This window comes from Ambystoma mexicanum, chromosome 10 (genome assembly GCF_040938575.1).
Source record: "Ambystoma mexicanum isolate Mex_15411 chromosome 10, UKY_AmexF1_1, whole genome shotgun sequence".
Classification (NCBI taxonomy): Eukaryota; Metazoa; Chordata; class Amphibia; order Caudata; family Ambystomatidae; genus Ambystoma; species Ambystoma mexicanum.
The window spans coordinates 146,773,364-146,795,647 of record NC_090932.1 but is presented as its reverse complement, the minus strand read 5'-3'; the positions used below and the strand labels follow the sequence as shown (position 1 = coordinate 146,795,647).

The window sequence follows — 22,284 nt, the reverse complement described above, 5'->3', positions numbered from 1 at the left end:
AAAATAGCGCTCGATTGGAATGAATAGAATGGACTAAAAATAGGTGCCTGCTTAAATAAGTAAATGGTTAGATTCAAGTGACACTGCTCAATTAGAGATAACAGTGTGAGATAACAGTTGGTGTATAGGTAAATAATATGAAGCTTCCCAAAATTATTTTGTTAATCAGGACCATAATGTATGGATGGACTAGTATCCCCAACTATAGGAAAAAAGGATTCGTTTAGAAACAGGAAATGTATCTAATTTACTTTGATAATGGGTTAAATCCCAAGAAAGAAGGCTGTTCCTCTTGGTTTCCAAGCAAGTTAACAAATGCGGCAAACACGGCCACGTAAAAATGCCCACTGTGTCGTCATGACATCACACGTACAGGCGTAACTTGACGCGTGACGTCATTGAACACAAGGTAAACAAACAACAAACACTGCGTCATCGCTGGCGCTCACGGTTTCTGTTGTATGCTTGTTATCGCGGCTACTCATCTAGTGAGTTTTGGAGGAGATTGGCTGCAGTGTAGATTATTAGCAGCTGACAAGTGATAAAATGCTGAATATTAAACGTTCAGTTAGCATATCAGATTTGAAAATAGAAAATTAAACAAACTTAAACCACAGAGTAGTTTAAGTGCCACCACCGGGGGGAAGCTGGTTACTTGATAAAAGAAAGTTTCAATGATGCGGCTATCTGGGTATTCGATGGTGATACCATGACAATGATGTCAACCCCAGGTCATGTGATTGCAGAATCTGTCAACGGTGTGTGTGCCTGGTCATTTTACAACGATCTATTGCAATGGAACTGGCACCTAGGCATTTGAGGGCAATACTATACAAATGATGCAAGTACCTGGGACTTTGACAGGAGTTCCTGTCAATCATGAGTACCTCGCCATTTAATTGCAATGCCTGGCAATGGTGTGAGCACTTTGGCATTTGAAGGCAGGCCCTCAAAATGGTGTGAGGACATTGGACGGGCACGGGCTTTCGAAGCAACAGCTGGTTTATAATAGCAATACCTGTCATTTGATGTGAATGCCAGAGCATAACAGGCCAGTGATTGTCTGCCCTCTGCCAGGCCGCTGACCATGCGCGTATCACTTGTACGCGGAAGTAGTAGGGATTGCTGATCAGAATGGAGAGCAGCTTTCATTCTCATCATGGCCAGTGTGTTTCTTCATCTGAGGTTGAAGTCGCTCTTTCGGAGATGCTTTTCGGGGAGGCTATTGTTTACCTGGTCATGCCACCATTCTTGCAGCCCAGGCGAGATAGTATTGCGTCTTTCATTGTCGTTGATCTTGGGGGTATGCGAATGAATAATTGGCTGCTTTGATAGTGGCAGACCGTGTCTGTATAGAGAATGGGTGTCATCTACACCAATACCAAATGGCTTGTTTCGACAGGTGCAGGGTATCTGTTCAGGATCTAGCCTGTTTAGTGGATGCACCGGATCTACATTGCAATCACATGCTCTGATGCTTACTTAGTTACCAGGAAATGCCCACAAATGCCCTGGGACTGACCCTACTGATAGGGCGTCTGATCAATTATGCAGGTAGTAACAATGTTACTAGGGATTGCTATCACGTTCCCAGCTACTCACACAATTGAAAGAGATTTCAATCCCATTTCGATGTGCTCACCTCACTGAAGTGATTGCCATCCTACCCAGCTCCTTACACTATTGGCAGGGTGTGGCATCAAATTCCAAGCTGTGTCCATGCCACACTCATAACTGAGATGAACAGCGGCAACTTTGTGACTTCCTGTTACACAAGCTAGGTAGGAGCCGGAGTACCAACGTGGTTTGTGAAACAGCATTCCTAACCTATTCACCAGTATTATGGTGAACTGTGCAAGTGAGAGGCCTAGCTCTTGACAGCATGCCTGGGTCAGAGAGTGGCGGGTCTCTGCATTGGGGCATCCCTGTAGTCACCTTCCCTCACCCACCTCTCATGGCCCGCTGCCTTTGCAGACGGCATGAAAGGTGGGAGGGACTGAGGAGTGCAGGTTGTTGTGTGATAGGCTCCTTGCAGGAATCTGAAGGTAGCAGGTAGTGCATCACAGGTATTGTGCAGACCGGGGATCGAGGTAGTCTGTTGTTGCTCTCTATTGCTGCACGTGATGGGGTTTATGTCCTTTCTAACATGCCTTTATTAGGATGCAGTTTACAACATGCCACACTTAATCACATGCTATAGGGTGCTCACAGAATGCATGGAATTACCTGCCACCTCAGCCCTCACCATGTATATATCAACAATTGGCAATTGGTGACCGAATCACCAATCAGCTGAACATGAAAAAGGAAACCCTTCTCTAAGAGATAAATGGGAGGTAACATCATCCTAATTCTCCTCCACCCACTGCCTGATCTGTTGTTTAACATAATATAAACAAGAACACGAATATTCTCTATGCCCGACGGGCCAGACTTGGAGAATTCCAACAATGTTAACTTTGCACATTGTATCCGAGTTCGGAAGGGACTCTGTGCTGTAGAATGTGGCCGATGGAACTTATCTATTTTCAATCCTTCAGCTACTGGTAACTGCTAACACGGTTGGCATGCAGCATCGAAGCCGGCAGGGAGGATGCACAGGAGAAACATGAACACACACCAACAAGGCCGGCAGGGAGGATGCACAGGAGAAACACGAAGACACAGCAACAAGGCCGGCAGGGGGGAAGCACAGGAGAAACACAAACACACAGCAACAAGGACAGCAGGGAGGATGTACAGGAAGAACACGAACACACAGCATCAAGGCCGGCAGGGAGGATGCACAGGAGAAACACGAACACACAGCAACAAGGCCAGCAGGGAGGAAGCACAGGAGAAACACAAACACAGCAACAAGGACAGCAGGGAGGATGTACAGGAAGAACACAAACACACAGCAACATGGCTGGCAGGGAGGGTGCAGAGGAGAAACACGAACACACAGCAACAAGGCCGGCAGGGAGGATGCAAAGGAGAAACACAAACACACAGCAACAAGGCCAGCAGGGAGGATGCACAGGAGAAACTCAAACACACAGCAACAAGGTTGGCAGGGAGGATGCACAGGAGCAACACGAACACACAGCAACAAGGCCGGCAGGGAGGATGCACAGGAGAAACACTAACACACAGCATCAAGGCCGGCAGGGAGGATGCACAGGAGAAACACGAACACACAGCATAAAGGGCGGCAGGGAGGATGCAGAGGAGAAACACGAACACACAGCATCAAGGCCGGCAGGCAGGGTGCACAGGAGAAACACGAACACACATCAACAAGGCTGGCAGAGAGGATGCACAGGAGAAACACAAACACAAAATCAAGGCTGGCAGGGAGGATGCACAGGAGGAACACGAAAACACAGCATAAAGGCCGGCAGGGAGGATGCACGGGAGGAACACAAACACACAGCTTCAAGGGCGGTAGGGAGGATGCACAGTAGAAACACGAACACACAGCATCAATGGCGGCAGAGAGGATGCACAGGAGAAACACGAACATACAGCAACAAGGCCAGCAGGGAGGATGCACAGGAGAAACACAAACACACAGCAACAAGGTTGGCAGGGAGGATGCACAGGAGGAACACGAACACACAGCAACAAGGCCGGCAGGGAGGATGCACAGGAGAAACACTAACACACAGCATCAAGGCCGGCAGGGAGGATGCACAGGAGAAACACGAACACACAGCATAAAGGGCTGCAGGGAGGATGCAGAGGAGAAACACGAACACACAGCAACAAGGCCGGCAGGGAGGTTGCACAGGAGAAGCACGAACACACAGCATCAATGCCGGCAGGGAGGATGCACAGAGAAACATGAACACACAGCATCACGGGCTGCAGGGAGGGTGCACAGGAGAAACATGAACACGCAGCATCAAGGCCGGCAGGCAGGGTGCACAGGAGAAACACGAACACACAGCAACACAGCAACAAGGCTGGCAGAGAGGATACACAGGAGAAACACAAATACACAAAATCAAGGCTGGCAGGGAGGATGCACAGGAGGAACACGAAAACACAGCATAAAGGCCGGCAGGGAGGATGCACGGGAGGAACACAAACACACAGCTTCAAGGGCGGCAGGGAGGATGCACAGTAGAAACACGAACACACAGCATCATTGGCGGCAGAGAGGATGCACAGGAGAAACACGAACACACAGCATCAAGGGCGTCAGGGAGGATGCACAGGAGAAACACAAACACACAGCAACAAGGCCGGCAGGGAGGATGCACAGGAGAAACAAGAACACACCAGGCTATCACACATGTTCTATGCTGGTGAAAACCTGATGGAACTAGTAGGCTGATGCTCTTTTTGTGACTCCAAAACACCCTTCCCCCAGCCCACCATATATAGGCATGTATATTTATCAGTTTTAACATACTGCGTTAGTGCAGTAATCCCAAGTCATAGTCATATGTGTCAGGGACATAATTCTGTGAGAGTCTGTCTAACTTCTGTCTTCGCCAGAGCAGGGAGAAAGCAAACTGACGCCACACCCTTGCATTGCCAATGCCATACCTCCAGAAGAAGAAAGGTGCGTTAGTGAGAGTGCACAGACTAACCCTGGTGGGTGTCGCAGAATCAAGCATCGGGCTGTGGCAAAACAGTAAACAGGACATCAAGTGAGGGGATTGGTCAGTGAGAAGCACATGATCATTTGAGAAAAAGAACATGCTCGTTCTGTGTTAGGTGGCTTCAAAGATGCAAGCTTGAAAAGGTACTTCTGGAGCATTCCAATACCACTTTTTGTATAAGGCCCACAAGGCATAGACACACCTAAACAGACACATTCCAGAGTTGCGCTTTCTGAGGCTGCTGCCTTTATTGTTATGTTTTGCATGCTGCCCTTGTTGTTAACCCATTTAACGCCATGACCCTGAGTAGTCATGACATTTGGTGCCTAGCCATATGAGGCTCTCACATTAATTATTTTATGTTCAGGATTCTCACCATGAAATGCTTCTTGACCCATGCACTGCGATCAGGGGTGGACTGGGAACCAAAAGAGGCCCTGGAAAAAATTGTAAAAGGTGGCCCCATATAACACAATTTCAGCAAGCCCAATCCTTTTCCTATGAAAAAAGTTGGACATAAAATAGGTCACCACACAAAAGAAGTCCAGGGTGCAGAGGCCTACCGGGAAATCTCCAGAGTTCCCTTCAGGCCACTCCACCCCTGACTGCGATCTTGACTATAACAGCCTTAACTCATGGTCCCCACTACTCAAGAACCGTCACAGGTCTGAAAGACATGAGTCACTTTTCCCCTCCTGTGGTAACACAGACGTTGTCCCCTTTGTGTTATACCTTTCAAGGCCATATGCCTCGTTGTGCACATTTGTTGAATGATTGTTTCTTGGTAATTTAATAGTAATTCATTATTGATCTTTTTCTCAAAATGTTGTTAACGCGCGTTTTTAAACATACTTTTTCTGGGCTTTTTACAGTTCCTCATTACATTGACTTCGAATGAAAATACAAAATTAGAAACTCTAATGGAGAAACACTTTTAACCCCCCATCCTGCCCCATTGAGCTAACACATAATGTTCATGTCAAGTGAGCAGTAACAAAAAAGTAATTAGGTTACTATGGGCCTCATCCTGAGTTGGGCGGTATCCCAGTGGTAATTGCGCTGGGATAACGCCAAATGCTATTATCATTACCGCAACTCGGGCTGGCACAATTTGTGCTGGATGCCGAGTTGCGGTGGGGAGCTAAATCCCCATTCCCATTGAGTCCATTGCACCCAATGGGGGTTTTCGTGGCGCTATTAGCGCTGGCGCAATTAGTGCTGCGCTAATCGTGCTGAAAATTGGTGGAAAGGGGAGAATTTTACTTCAAACAAGAAGCTGGAGGTAAAACTCCCACTTTCCGGCCAACTCGTGATTGGGCGGAGTGGTAAAAATGCAGCGCTAATAGTGTTACTGCCGCATTTTACCGCTCCGCCCAACTCAGGATGAGGCCCTATGAGGCTAGCACGGTATAGCCTTTGGGCCTTCCCCCATCCATTCTTGTCACTCTGTAAATGTAGCCAGGTACAGCACCCTCCCCAGGTTGACCACTGTAATGGAGACCCTTGCAGTAAGGGGACAAGGGGACGTGGATACATTTCAGTCAGAGACAACTAACTTTCCCACAAATGGCTGCTCTCTGACACCTTGAGCCAATGCTAATCTCCCAGCCCTCAACATCGCTTCCCACATTCTAGGAAAATTGTATGCCTGCCTACCTATCGTTGGAATCCTCTAAAGAATAAATAAAGGACCCATGTCCAACCCCACTCCTGTTACCTCTTTAATCCATCTGAGAAGCTCCATCCAGTATATCCGTATTCTAGGGCATGTCCACCATATTTGGTTCAATGATCCCACTCGCCCACAACCCCTGGGGCAGAATGGGGAAATCCCCTATACATCTTGGAAAGTTTCAGGGTGTTTCTATGCCGAGGTTTATAGTGAAGAGACCGAAAAAAAATATCGAAAAAAAGGGCGAACCAAAAAATCTCAAAAAAAAAAAAATCACATTTTTTTTTCAATACGTTTTTTTTTCGAAATGGGGGGTTTCCTCCCCCAACCGCCCTTTTTTCATTTATTTTTTATTTTACCTTTTTTTTTACTTACCTGACCCCAAAAATACATATAAATAAATAAATAAAAAATCAGTTTTTTTTTTTTTCGATATTTTTTTTCGATATTTTTGTCATTCAATATTTTTTTTCGGCCTTTTGACACACCACCCTATGCAGACAGCGTAAGGTTTACAATTATGTTCCATTGCCGCTGCAGAGAGGTTCCTGTGAAAAGTCACCTTGTATATTTTTTCCCAAATTATATCAGGGATTTCCTCCCCAGCTCATCTTTTCCGGTACTCTTTTAACCCTTACCTATCCACAACATGGGTTGTAACTAAACTTTTATATATTCGTGACAGTATTCCTTTCCTTGAGTTGGAGACATCAAAGGCTTTTTCAAAGGGTGTAAGAACCCTTTAATCTCAGATAATAAAAAACATTTATGGACTCCCGACCTAGCATCTCACAGACTACATGGTAGCCCTTAAACTTAGCATCTTCAAACAGTTGCCCAGCTCTCTCCAGCCCTCTATCGGACTAGGCTTGAGTAATCCAAAATCCTAATTTATTCAGATTAAACAGTTCTCCCCAGAGGTAAGTCATCGGGGAGGGATGGCCATGTAGTTAGAGCCTCATTACTTAGGTCCTTCTTCCATACTGACCACAGCACCCACAGGGTCAGGTGAGTTTGAAGTGCTAGGTGACACTTTCAGTGTGCAGAAAATCTCTAACATTTTTAGACATTGCAACCCAGTCCTTCAAAAAGGACAAATATGTTCCCTGGTTATCCCTTATATGTTGCACATGTAATCTCAGCTGAGCTGCTTTGTAAAACAAACAGAAGTCTGCAAAACCAAAACCCCAGTAGTCCTTTGATAGGGTTAATGTCAATCTTCTAATCCGAGGTTTCTTCTTCCAAATAAACCTAAAGACGATGTGGTTTGGATCACTAAAAAAAAAAACGATCTGGTAGGGATGTCGGGATTGCGGTAATCAAATACAAAAGATGCGGAAGAATATTCAATGGAACCACCGTCATCCTTCCGAACAACAATACAATTAGGGAACTCCATTGTCGAAGGTCAGCCATTAAGGTGTCAAGTAGTGGGTTATACTTTAAGGAGTGTATATCCCCCAGATCTTTCCAGGTTTCTGACCCCAAGCTAAACTATTTCTTCTCTCTACACATTCATTCCTACTATCTCGGGCTCACCATCGAAACTAGAACCCTACCGTCTGATCGGCAATACTTTGGATTTAGAAGTGTTTATCTTAATTCCTGAAAACACCCCAGAAGTCCTTATTGTGGTCATCACTGCCCATAGCAAAACCCTCCCATCTCCTAGGTAGCTGAAAAAATCATCAGCAAACAGGGATAATGTGAACTCAACCCCTTTACATGGGATACCTTTAATATAGGGGTGTCCTCTTATTGCAACTGCTAAGGGCTCGATTGCCAAAGAATAGAGCTGGGTAGATAAAGGGCAACCCTGTCTTGATCCTCAGGATAATCTAATGGGGTCTGAGAGTATGCCATTTGCTTGCACTCTGGCCTTAGGATCACTACATAGCCCTGCTATCTATTTCTGGAAGTTCGGGCACATACCACATATCTTCAGTACCTTCCTTAGTTACCTCTACACAACTCTATAAAATGCGTTTTCCAAATATAGTGAGATCAAGCATGCATCCAGATTTAGGTTATGTGCTATCTAGGTCAAATTAAAGGTTTTTCTAATATTATCGGTCCCCTGTCTGTTCCTTATAAATCCCACCTGCTCCACATGTATTAGAGTAGGGAGGATCTTTTCAAGCCTGTTTCCCAGTTTCTTGGCACGTATTGTCACATCCGTATTTAGGATGGAGATGGGTCTGTATGAAGCACATGAAGAAGGATCGTTACCCTCTTTATGGATCACCAATATTATTGCCCTCATCATAGTGTCTGCAACTTCCCCAGCAAAGGACATTATTAAAGACTTTCACCAAGTATGGGGCTAAAGTGGATCTGAACATTTTGTAAAAGCGAATAGAGAACCCATCATCCCCCAGGATTGTGCCCCCCCTTCATCCCTTTATTGGTGGCTACTACATCCTCTCCAGTTATAGGGTTCTCCAGAGCGTCCACATAGACCCTCAGGATACAGGGCAATTCCACAGGATCCATGAAGTCATCTAATAGGTTCTCTTCACCCTCATACTCTGATTAATACAATTTTTCATAGTAATTCTGGAATTTTCTCCCTATGTTGTGAGTCCCATAAACATTTTGAGAGTCATTTGCACAGATTTTGGGCAAGATGTGAGGGGCACTTTTGGAAAAAGATTCTGCAAATACCCCAAAGTTACCCGACCGCTTGTGTAATCTATGAAGTTGGTGTAGCAACGTTAGATGCGAAGATCACATGGGACATGCTAAACCTGTATAGGAAAACAATTGAAAATTGTGTCCCCCAATTCGAAATCTTGGCAGAACGGAACAGTATACAGCCCCACTCGATCCTCCAGCAATGGAGAGCAAACTGTAAAAGGATTCTGAAAGAGATAGAAGTAGACGAGAAACAGCTGGTCAACAACCCAAATGGAGTGAAAAAAAAACTAATGGATCTTGACTGGATTAAAACAATAGAAAAAAGAAATTCACACAAACGTATGAAGAACCATCCTGGAGAAGCAAAAGGGAGAATGCAGCTAACCCAATACCTTGAATTGTTTCCATGTAAAGTCCTAAGGAGGGCATATCTGCGATTTAGATTGAATCTATATGAAACTAAAGAAGCCCAAATCTATAACAGGAAATGGCCAAACGAAGAAACAACATGCCGTTTCTGTCGAATAGAGTCAGAATCACTAAAACATTTGATACTTTATTGCAGCGAACTTATGGAATTAAGAACAAAATACCTGGCAACGGAAAGAAAATTAGTCTCCACGTATAGTGAGGAAGAATGGTGGGGAAGGCTACACTGCAGTAACAACAAAAAACTGGCGGTGGCACTCACATTGTTCTTGAAACAAATAGAAATCATGTGGGGAAAAATGGAGGAACAAACACAGACATAATTCACATACAAAAGAACCTCCGAGTAGGGATTCTCCAAGAGACTGCGGCGTAGATCAAATGTTTGATAAACGAGACATTGAGAAATGAGGACGAGGTATTATAGATAGAGGAATTTTAAGGGAAAAATTTGAGCCTCGGACAGAGCTGAGGAGGCAATTGGACATTGTATATTCTATAATGTATAAGTTTTGATATAAAAAGATTTTCTAAAGTTTGTATAAACTAAATGAAAATAAATAAATAAATAAATAAATAAATCAGTTTAAGCTTTCTTAATTTCCCTCAATTTCCATGCAAGAATTCTCTCTGCCTTCTTGTTCTTTTCATTGTATTTTTGTTTCAGAAACTGCAGTTCCGTACCTGTTTCATGGGCAACAAGGTCCTGCAATTGTGCCATATGAATTATAAGTTTCAATGTTGCCAGGTTAATATAGTTTGTACCCAGGCCACTGGGCTGGAGAGTTTCTATTTTATCTCACAACCTGGCTTCCTCATGCCATCATTCTTTTTTCTTATGGGAGCCTCTCCTTATTAAGGCTGCCCGCAATGTCACATTAAACCCATCCCATAATGTAGAGGGGCTTACTTTGCCATTATCATTAAATTCAAAAGATTCCTTAATATTCATCAGGAGAGTTTGTGCCACCTCCCTATCCTTAAGAAGGAAATCGTTACAGACCACCTACCTCTCCTACCATCGTCCGACCAGTTGCCAATCATGGAGTTGAGTAGGTCATGATCCGATAATGGGATCAGAGAGCCCCACTTCTTTCACCTTAGTCTTCATGCTGACTCAACTGGGATTAAATCGATTATTGAGTATGAGCCGTGTACCGCTGCATAAAAAGGATATTTGGGGGTCACACTCCTGTGGAAATGTTAGGGCATTCTCGATCCCAAGATCCTGATGGATTTACCTAAAGTTCCTTGATTCATTCGCATGGGCAGGAGGGTCTCCCTCAGGTTTCATCCTGTTCCTGCCACTGTCAGGGTTAAGGACCATAGTAAAGTCACCTCCCACTATGAGGGGCCCTTCCACAAATCATTTTATCTTTTTGGATAGCATCTCCCAGAATGGTGCTGGGCGGTATTCAGACAGTATACTACACATATGGTTATCTTGTTTCACTGGAAGGATCCCTTCAAGAATAGGTGCCCATCCTCTGGGTCAATATGCTCTTTCTCAACCACCAGCTGACATCTATCTCCCACCACTATAGCCACCACTCTTTTCTTTGTGGTTCTGGAGGCTGTATATACTTTCTCTATGCCTTTCAGCCACATTAGAATGTCCCATCACTTCTCCCAATGTGTCTCCTGGAGACAAAGCAAGTCCAACTTCAGATGTTAAAATTCTCTATATGCCAATGATCTCATTGCCGGGGAATGAAGGCTGCTTACATTCAAGGACCCTACGTTGATCGATACATCATCATCAACCATTATCAAGTGCCTTAGGCATCTGGTGTAATTCATCAGGACCAGTTACAGTTTTCCATTGTTCACTTAGTAATCTATACAAAGCCACCACAATGTCAACATGTGCTCCCTTTCAGGACAAAACAACACTCAAACTACCCCATGATAATGTGCAGGAACCCCCCCAAACACCTACCGTCCTCAGTGCCAGGGTGCCCAGCCCAATTTCACCCTTCCATCTATGTTCGGGCTGGACCATCAGCTTCACCCTCACCCATTTCACCTCTCTTGCACCTTAACAACCTTTTAAGCCCCCTCTAAGAGCTATATATAGATCAACCTTTTTCTTTTCAGTTCTATGATATGGTCCCCCTAAAGTTCTTTGTTCTGCGGATCCCCCACTACCCACTTGTTAATTTTACCTTCCCACATGCCAACCCCTTTCCTATACTTACTCTCCCCGGTTGAGTCCCCCTTTGTGGTGAACCCTCAGTCCGGAGTGGAAGGTCACTTCCAAGAGTCTCCTCCCAAACCTCTCACTTCTCAGAAATGAAATATGCATCTCCCCCAGTTACCAAACCCCATCTCTCCCACCCACTTGTTACAATCAAGTCTCACCCACCCTTCACAAGGCAACCCCTCTAGAACTTCTTCACTTATTGTTTGTGGTCAAGAAACATGCATTCCAGAGTCATTGCTCACAAAATAATGCCTTCATTTCACCACTCTCGGGGGAGTCTGATCAATCCTCATCTTTTTTGGTGATGGTGTGTTCAGCTTTTTGACCTATCTGGACTCGAACACTCTCTTCCTTTCTTTGGGTCTTGAATCTCCTGTTACCGGGTTCCACTGCTCGTCCATTTCTTGAGAAGGTGGTAATCCCTCCTCCATGAGTTCTCCTGAAACTCTTTGGATGTCGTTTTCTGTCACTAAATTATATATTATTCCCAAATATTCAAATGTTAATGAGTAAGGGAAAAACACCTTCCATTGCTCAAGTTCAGAGATTCTCATATCCAACTGAGTTTCAAGAATATCGATTGAGGACTGATTTGCCTCAAGTCCCTGAAATCTATTCTCAAGGGTTTCTATTTTTGATCCAAGCCGTAGATTCTGTGTCCTATGTTAATTCTTATTCCTCTGATTGCTTCTAGTCTCACCGCTATATATCATTTTATGCGGCTGCCTGTTCCCCCCTGCCCCAGTTTATTGAGCATCTTGTTCTAATGGTTGAGTGTCAGAGTCTGGCCCAGGTTTAAACTTTCGCAATGATTGCTTCCAACTCATCGGGCGATACAGAGGCCGAGATGAGGCTCTGCCTGAGGTTGTTCAAAGCTCCACCCGTGATACCTCCCTGAGGATAGTCCCTGCCTCAGGTCCTCTATTTGTCAATACACTTTAATGAGTCCTTGAAGGCTTGATTGCCTATCCTCAGAAGTCTATAAAAATAAATAAATTGAAAAATAATAAAGGGTTGACTTTGGATGAAGGTAATGTTCTGGAGGAATGTTGGCTAGCTCAAGTAGAGGAGTGCAGTCCCAAGTGACGTAGAAGGCCAGGTTTCTACAGCAAGAATGTGTATATGTATAATGAGAACTCGTATTAAGGAAAAATATCACCAGGTAGGCTGGACAATTGTTGTCTATGACCCAAAGGGGGAAAAAGTCATCCAGCCGTGACATGTTATACAGAAGGATTGGTAATACATCTCTACCCTGCTGAGAGAAATAGGAGTCTGTTTTACAATGGGTAATGTCAGCCCTGTGCCTCCCCCATTCTGGAGAAAAAGAAGGGGGACAAGGCATCTCATTCCTTCTATAGTTAGAATATGACTCCCATGAACCACACACACTCAAGCAGGGAAGACCCAGAGATGACCTAAAAAACATTGCCCAGAAATATTACATGATTTGAACCGATACTTGGTTTTTAAAGTTGTCTACCATGTGGGTGTAACCAGGGAGTAAATTGTATTTCTATTTGGACCTCTCCAATAGAAGAGCACAGAGCACTGCCTGGCAAGTCTAAGCCAACTTATCTAAGGTGTGTGTTTGGTGATGCAACACATGGCAGTCTCTGTTGGTGGTGTGACACCACTAAAAGGTAATTACAACCAACTTCTGTAAATTGGGTTAGGGGGTGCTTTTCTGGGCTGCACATCCCCCTCTCAGTGATTGCTGAGAGTGGTTTGGTTGGGCTCTGCTCTGTCTTTGTATTTTGATCGGTCTGAGGGCTGCTATACTGAGCCCATCTTCTGCCCCATACGCGGCAGCGTCCATGGCCGTGTGTGAAACAGCAATATTTACTTCCACGTTCCTCTTTACCACTTTCCAGCTTCTTCATCGTTAGTGGTAATAATGGCGGCTCTGTTGGTGGAGAGCTACACAATCATGTCAGTGATACCTTCTGGCAGTACTCTCATCCTGACATCTGGACGTAATTCCGACTCCTCGCAATCCTTTTCTTCCCATATCTCTTTTATTTCCCGTTCCTGTTATTATCACTTGTTCAACAACCGGAAGGGCCGTCATCTCCTTACTTTCTCTGCCTTCGAGCTCCTGATTTCACCTTTTTTATTTGATTCCTCATCTGTCCTCCTCAGTCTATTTCTTCTGCGTTGCACTCTCTTCAATGGCTGACCTTGGAGGTGTGTCCTCTTTTCAATTTTCTTTGTATTGTTTTTATATGTCTCCATGGCCTTGCTGCTCCTTATCTTTCATCCCTGATATCCTTCTATCACCATCCTGCTCCCTTCAATCTCAGTCTCTTTTCCTATCCCCATCCAGTACGTCATCTCGTTTCTGCTCCTTTATCTTACTTGCAGCCACACGTTGGAACTCCCTGCCCCTTTTTCTGCATTCTATATCGTCTTTTTGACTCTTAAAGCTCATCTTCTATCAAAAGTATCTGTTAGTTTGATCGTCGAACATTTTCTTACCCATTGTACCGTCAAGCGCAATAGACAAATAATAAAAGTACTAAACACAGAAATAGAAATGAGTAATAATGACTTCTGCAGGATCATGCACATCCGTAGCAGAGCTATTACTGTGGTGCAGAAGTAATCGTATAGGTGGACAGTCCTTACACACTGGGGTATGCTATACATGACGAATATACACCTCGTACATAGCATATGTTGGGTATCTTGGCTTATCTCACTACAGAACGCTGCTGTCGCTCATTTGTCTCATAAACTGTCAATTTAAGGATCTAGGAATTCCAATAATCTGGCCCACTTTTGTATAGAAACTATTGATCGATTCAGTATATTTGTCTCTGAGCCTTTCACAGCCGTTACCCACAGCACATTTCCAAACATTCAAACAGTGTTGACTGCACTCTGTGCTTGCCCTGAAGACACTGGCCCAGATTAGCATGCATTGTGTTATGCTTAATGTGTAAACAAGGAATCGAAATAGACTAGGAAAACTGTCAACAATTTGTACACGTACATCATGAAAGCGACGAACTTAATTCTCAAGGGTACTTGGTGTTAAAATTAGCATCTTCTTACCATCCCTGCAAAAAAAAGCTTTCTGGATAAACAGTATTTTGTCACACGGAGCCTTTTGATCTGGTCATTTTAAACAGATGTGTGCTGTTGTGTTTACATTCTTCCTAGATAAGCCTCGCATTTAATTATAAACCACTTACAGAGAATGAACAGCTTTGGTCCATTGGAGATATCAACCTTGTTGCCAGGTCTAAAGTTTCCAAGAAAGGCAGTTCCCAGGTTCTGCACCCTGTCACTCTGTGACACCAAACACCAGCAAGTGCCAAGTGAACACTGAAGAAAAGTTCACGCCGGCATATGCCAGTATTAACCACCCACCCCCTTCGCATGATTTACATCAGTCAGGTTCCATGGGTGTCCTGAAGCCATGGAGAAATAGATGTCTGACAAACTGGCTTAAACTCAATGGGAAGAAAACGGAGGTGTTGGTTGTGAGTCCTCCTTCTGTGGTGGCTTGTTGGGTGCCTGATATTTGTCCCTTTTTCCATTCCTGTCTCTTCTGTAAAGGATTTGGGCATGAAAATATTGTTGTCCCTGTCGGCTGATCTTCAGAATGGCTCCATCTGTCAGAAAGGATACTGTCAGTTGAAGCTTTTGTGAAAAAAATTGCCTTACCTCACCCCTCAGTTTCGCGCTCCTCTGGTATCCTCTCTTATTCCTCCAACAATGGATTATGGTTACAGCCTTCTACTGGCACAGCCTGCTTACCTGCTTCGGCGTCTGCAGGTGCTATTGAATTCTGCAGCACGAACGCTACCTGCACGCTCAGATGTACCCATATCTCTCCAGTGCTCCGTCATCTTCACTGGCTGCCGGTCAGGGGTGTTGCTAGCTCTGGAAAAGATCCAGGGCTATGCTAATGTCGGGATTGTCGGTACTCAGGCTAGCTACCCTTTTGGTTGTAGCCCCTGAACTTCTATCAGCGCTAAAACCAAAAGACCCAGGGCTATAACCCCCTCAGCCCCAAACCCTAGCAACACCTCAGCTTCCAGTTGTGAAACGGGTGCAATTCAAATCCCTCTGCCTGATTCACCAGAGCTTTTGTGGGTGCGGAGCTGAGTATCTTCAAGCACAATTCTGCCATTGTATCCAGGCCCGGGCCCTTTGCTACGCAGACTCCCTCTTGATCGCTGTACCTTGGTTCAGGGCCTCGCGCATTGGAAGCCACTCTTTTTCAGTTTCGGTTGTTTCTATCCCTCTTTCATTGCATAAGATCTAGAAACAATCAAGGTTTTGTTGATCCCTTCAAATGTATGTTTTTTAGCCTTCACCCCTACTTTGCTGTAATTTGGCTTAATAGCACCACAATGACTTAATTGGCAACCGTGCACTTTATATATAACATAACATTACATAAATCCTGCTGAAATAACTGAGATGAGCTAGTGATTAATAATAGGTAACGAATGATGCTGGTAAGCTCACCATCACAGGGAGTTATATAGTACTTAATGAGGACTGTGTGTGACCTTTAGCTTCTTCCCAAAGTTCCAAACATAAAGACTTGAAAGTGAAGAAAAGAAAAGTAAACAAGGTTCCAGCAGAGAAGGGTTCTTCCCTGCCCCTAGCATCTTTCTGGTTATTCACAATGTTGCTTGTGTACAATACCGAGAGGGGAAGGGTTTCCCTTGGTTTTTTCTCAGTTTACACACATATTCACAATATCACGTACTGCATTTCTTTCTTTAAACCTCTGATATCTGGTTGAAGCAAAAGGGGTTATGGCTCTTCTCTTATGATTCACAAAAACAAAGTGAGAGGAACTCTTCCCAGTTCTCTCAGCTTTCCACAATTACACAGTGTGGGGTTTCTTCCACTGGTTTTCAATTCCTGGTTTACTCTCCTGCCAGGGTTTTTATTTTGCTACTTGGGTGCGACGCCCGAAATCGCTGTGCGCCTGATTTACTTTCCTTCCAGATCTTTAACTTTTCTGCTTGGGTGCAGGTCCCAGACTCGCTGTGTGCCTTGTTTACTCTCCTGACAGGGCTTTTTGCTTCTTGACTTAGGTGCAAGTCCCAGACTTGCGGAGTGCCTGGTTACTCTCCTGCCAGGACTTTTACACATCAGTTTCCAACACAATTGGGTGCAGGTTCCAGACTAGCATTATGCCTGGACTTCTTAAGATTTCAACTTAAAGTTGTTATAAATTTCAGGGGGGCTTCCCTTTCCCCGAATTAGACTTCTAATAGCTTCCAGGAGTATAGTTCTTCCCTTGTTACTATCATACTTGGATGCGAGTCCCTGACTGTAGTTTCAGCAGTATTCAAGTGTGCTGTTTCCCTCAATTTTAACCAGGTTACACATTTTCTCTTCTACATGCATACCTGTTGGGTCCATGACCCACTCACATTCATATGCCTTCTTACTGTTCCATTGTTCCAGGTCTCTTGCTGACGCTCACCCTGCTCATTAACAGTGTGTGGAAAATGCTTTGGAATGCCCCGGTGTCCCAAATTCCCCTATTGGGCTCAACGGTTCTTGACGGCAATTCCAACATCCCTTGCAACCTCCTGTTCTCCCAGCAGTCGGCGTTCTGCCCTTGAAGACATCCCCTTTGCTCTTCACTTTATGCTGTGTCATCCCCGTTGCCTAGCAGCTTCCTCTGGCACCTATGCAGCGAACCTTCCCTCCTAGAGCCTTTCTGTCTGGCACTTCCAACAGATCTCCCACTCCGCTCTGCAAACTGCTTCTTATCTGTGCCCTGGCCGGCTTCAGGCATATCTTTCATGTCTGTCAGGCCTTTTAAATATCCGGGAATATCCCGCCTTGGTCACATATTCCCAACAACTAGAACGCATGGTGAGCTGCTCGGTGGATGGGATCTTCATTGCTCGATCCCTCTTCCACGTCCCAGAATGCCTATGGGGATATACATGGAGGCGATTAATGTTCATACTTATATGTTCTGTTCTTATATCATGGTATACCATACAATTGTGGGAGGCTGACAGAGTATTATTGCTGTCCTCATTTCTCTTTAGGGAAAGGGCGAGTACCATGTTTTTTCCAGCGAGCCTCCCTTTCTCCCCTACGATTGATCCTCCTACTGTGGTCCTCCCGCAGATAGCGGGTCGGGCTCAGGTGGCTTTTGCCTTTCCCTGGCCACATGAGTGGATGCTCTCCGAGGGGAATGAGTGATACTTTTATGGCTTCGTCACAGTTTCTAACACACCATTTTTCATGCACAGCCGGCATCTCTGTATCACATGGAATACTCTGATGAGGACCTGCAACTTCCAAGGTAGAAAGAATGTTAAACCTAAATCTCAAGAAGATTGCTTTTTAGTTTTTTTTTATCAGGGCATATCTGAAGGTGGTCAGGGATGGGGTACATAATTCCTGACCTACTGCCACTCTCCCACACATTTCTCATGTGACTTAACCCTCTACCAGCCCCAATACACAGCTAATTCATTTACTCTTCTCACCATCCTTACTCTCTCTCAAACGTATGTCTCTTTCCTAAACACCACCAATATGAAAAAAATACCTGGTGTCTGGCTGCTCTCATCTTCAGCCATCATCAGAATTCCTCCACCGACGACCTGAAAACCCCAAAAAATGATCTTATGTCACACCCCCATCCCTTTAAATTCCTGTGTGTGTTCCAACCTGGCACAATCTTCTACGGCTGACAGAGCGGGAGAAGAGCCGGGCCCAGCAGAAGGCTAGTCACAGTGACAGTTCTGCTAGCCAATAATTGCACTGCTGCTCTTCCACGAGGAAGCACCGCTGAGCCTAGCAATTGCCGTCTCACTCTGGCACCCGTTCCGCCAAGCGTGGATGCACTTGCACTTTGCCAGGGAACAGGGCCAGGCTCAGTAGCAGGCCTGACCCATTGATTGACCCGCTGCTCTCCATGAAAGAGTCAACACCGGGCAATGGACCGTCCATCCTTTTTTGTAAGATCTGAAGATACCCATGGGAGTGTGACACAGTGGGAAATTATAACTCTATGCAGTGACGTCCCAGAAGTGTATAATCAGGTTGGTTGTTGGGATGGCCGGAGTCTGTATCATATTTTGCAATGAAAGCCATACACAGAATATATATATAATGGATGTCCCTATTTTGCCCATTGCAATTGTCCATGATTTATGTCATTCTGCCCCCAAACTATGCCTTCCATCCCTGTAGAATGGAGGGTAGTACAAGCAGCCTGCCTGGATTAGGGAAGGGGAAGGTTTGCAGGCAGTAAGAATCCATGATGTGGCTACTATCTGTCTCAGTGGGCCTTGCATGCAAGACTCACCTGGACACTTGGGTTCTGCACTTAGGCTCTGGTTCAGTGTATTTGACAGAGTGTGGCGTTAAATTCACCAAGACGTGCCTTTGCGTTGAGTCACTTGAATGTATTTTGTTAATCAGAGTGACTTGCCCACAGGGACGTCATTTCAACAAAATGCCAGGCGTAGCGGAAGTGACATCACATGACCCTTGACCCCCCCGATGACATCACAGGAAGTGATGTCATTTGACCCCATACTGAAGTGATGTTGCGGGAAGCGATGAAACACGACCTTTCACCCTTTGACAAAACAGGAAATGGCATCACATAGCATTGTACACTAAGAAAAATATGGTTAAGATATCACTATAATGTGATGTACATTTCATACAAGAATGGATTGCCATATGCATCGTTAAGATCAGTGTGTATAGGCCCATATCACCAAATTACTGTGAATGCAAGCAGGCGTCCATGACCAAATGATAATGATGTGTTATTATATAGCACTTATGGTTAAGCACTTTATATAGAAAAAATATACACCCAATATCACCCAACCTGTGTTGATACTCATTTATCGACCTCAGAAGGATGAAAGGCTGAGATGAGGCATTTAAGAACAGACTAAATCAGTGACTCACCCCCTGAAGTGTTCCTGAAATAAACCTTTAATGAGTCTAGAAGTGATTGTATAGAATTCCAGAAAGACACATTATTTGGTATTCCTATTCTTTCTTATTTAGGGTCAGTGCTGAAAGTGTTAGACTTGTGGCACACCTGTTCTTATTTTACTTCTTTTTTTAACGGGCCTGAACAAGAAAGACAGCCATTCCAGAAGTAAAGAGCTACATGGCGCTGGCCACAGCCTAGGAACCAGCATTATAAAAATAAAAAATAAACTTTTTCTTTAGTTTTCTTTTTTTTACAGGTCGCAAGGAGACCTCAGAGGTTGCAGTTGCGTCCTCTGGCGACCCCTAAATGATGTCCCTGCTTGCTCATCACGAGATTCCTTTACAGTTTGTTGAAAGGATCCATTTTCTGATTGCATTACAGTCTCCTGCTTCACCAAGCTTTTTATTGAGTGCACAGATCCTTGGTAATTAAGTCAGGAGCTAATCAAGTATTTAAAGGACATGCCTCAAATAATTGTGCTTATGCTTTTGATGTACACACATCCTTTCTCGTGGCCTATTTTTCTCAGTGCAGCAGTAACATCTTAACTGTGATAACCAGCCTCTGGTAAACCTCTGTCAAATGTGCTGTGGCAAATACCTGGTCAAACAATGTTGCAAACTACAAACCTTTCTTCTGCAGCACAGCCTGATCACTCTTATCAATATAAATATGTGCTGCTCGTAAGTACTCATATTGAATGATGTCTTTCCCTAATCATTTAAACATGGGGTGTTTTATTTGTTAGTTTAATGTTTGCCAACCATTTAAAGTGCTCCCTTGCATATTGGCTCGGACTGCACTTACAGCCCTACATTATAACAAAATAGATCTCCTAAATTGAAGAATGTAAACACGTGGGAAAGCAAGCATATTGTGAATACTTTAATGTTAACCCTGCTTTAAAGTCAGACAACATTAGACATGATGTGAGGAATGTGCAGGGAGGGCGTGTGCTCGCCTAGGCTTCTTAGAAATGTTTAAATGAATGATGGTAGACCAACCTCACAAAAATGTGTGGGGCTAATACACACACATTCCCCTATGCTCACACCACAAAAATGTATAGACCTGTGTACTCTGGCATGGACACAGCCTAAAGGCACAAACAGCCCTGTCATATTTAGTTGGATTGTGACAGCAGAGGAGGGCACACTTTCATCCCAAGAAGGGGAGGACAAAGCATTCCCTGCCAGGGACAGCCTGATTACCTGACAAAGGCTCCATGGAACCACCCTGCTCTTTTGTTAGACACTTCACCTGGTGGCAGTGATTAACATACCAACAGGGGGTACTTCAAATAGGCCCCCTGAGGGCGGGGCTACAGAGGGTAACAAAGGAGACAGGAAACCCAACATCTTTCATATGTAACTGTGTCAATCTAAAGCCAGCTCCCACCTTCCATATCATCGACAAGTGAACTGATATATTTGGGTATTTTGTTGCAATAGGCCGTCCCCACTAGGGGGATCACATTCATAAGATACCAGAATGTGGTTTACGGAAGCCAGAGAGTCTGATCTCCCACAATCTTCAAGGGAGATCTGCCACATTAATCAGGAACCACGAGAAGGAAGGCCAGGAATATCCAAGGAGGGAAGGAGGATTCCTCCACTTAAATTCTCCCATAAAACAGAGGGAGAAAAGAACTCTGAAGCCCCTTCAGCCACTTCAGAACTGGCCAACAGCCAGCACACAGCGTGCCCTGATTGGGCTCTGCAGAACGCTTTCTGAACAGGAAGCGCCAAACGGTCTCTGAAACCATGAACAAGGCATCTACCTGCAATGCGCTCCCTAGCTTTGTTATGTCCACCTTAAAGGACAAGGCAAGCCCATTGAAGAAGCAGGGAGATGTGCAATGACAAGTATCTACTGCCATCCACCTTAAAGGAAATTCTCAAGCTAGTTTAGTTCCTCGCTCCGCAACCGACTGCAATGCTGACTGCCATCAAGACGCAGTTGCTGATAGAAACCTGAGATGACTCCACCAGGGCTTCAGAAGCACCAATCAGCACTGAGATGATTCCTGACCCCAAGTCGCTGTGTTGGCCAGCCTGTAGCTGTTCGTCAAGCTTTGCTAACCGAACTGTCTTGCCGTCTTATACCCGGAACTGAACCTGTCTCAAACTCGGAAGCTGACTCGACCCTGTTGAGCACCAAGAACAGGTATCCAGTCAGTTTACACTTGGACTTGTGATACCATTGAATATTAAAAAGAGAAAGGTTCCAGACCTGCAGTGGCAGGTAAAATGAATGTTCGTTTATAATACCTAAGGGAGTCGATAACAGCCTCCTTTCATCATTCCACTCGTTGCATACTTGTGAGTTCTGTAGAACACTGTTCGATGGAACAAATTTGTCCAAACAACTTTTTCTTGTTGGCAGGCCTGCCAAACAGTTTGAGTAAAGCCAGCACCACTAGTGGGTGGGAGAGCCTAGGGCATGGAGAGTTTAACTGACTCAGCCGACAGGGCTGGCATCTCAAGCAACAGTGATGTGAGGCTGGATACGTTTGGAGACTGGAGTCACGCTGTGCAAAGCCAAGGACACTCATTAAGGAAGAAACGCAAAGTCCTACAGTGACCTCAAGAAGGTGGACCTAACGACTCGTTAAGGATTAAGTGGGTTAGCAGTAAACGTTGGTATACACCAACACATTGACAGGAAGTGCTCATATGCGTATGCGAAGGCCAGCATATAACATAAATATCTTTCATTAGCTAGAAAAATCAAATCAATGTATTTCATGTTGGGTCAGCCATTAATAATAGGATACTAACTTGTTTTAATC

At 44.7% G+C, this 22,284-nt stretch overlaps 1 protein-coding gene across 1 annotated transcript in view; it reads left to right on the top strand.

The window, feature by feature from the left end:
- Positions 1-22,284, top strand: part of TACR1 (tachykinin receptor 1) — a 2,197,909-nt gene that overhangs the window by 1,375,625 nt on the left and 800,000 nt on the right. The window lies entirely within an intron of this gene.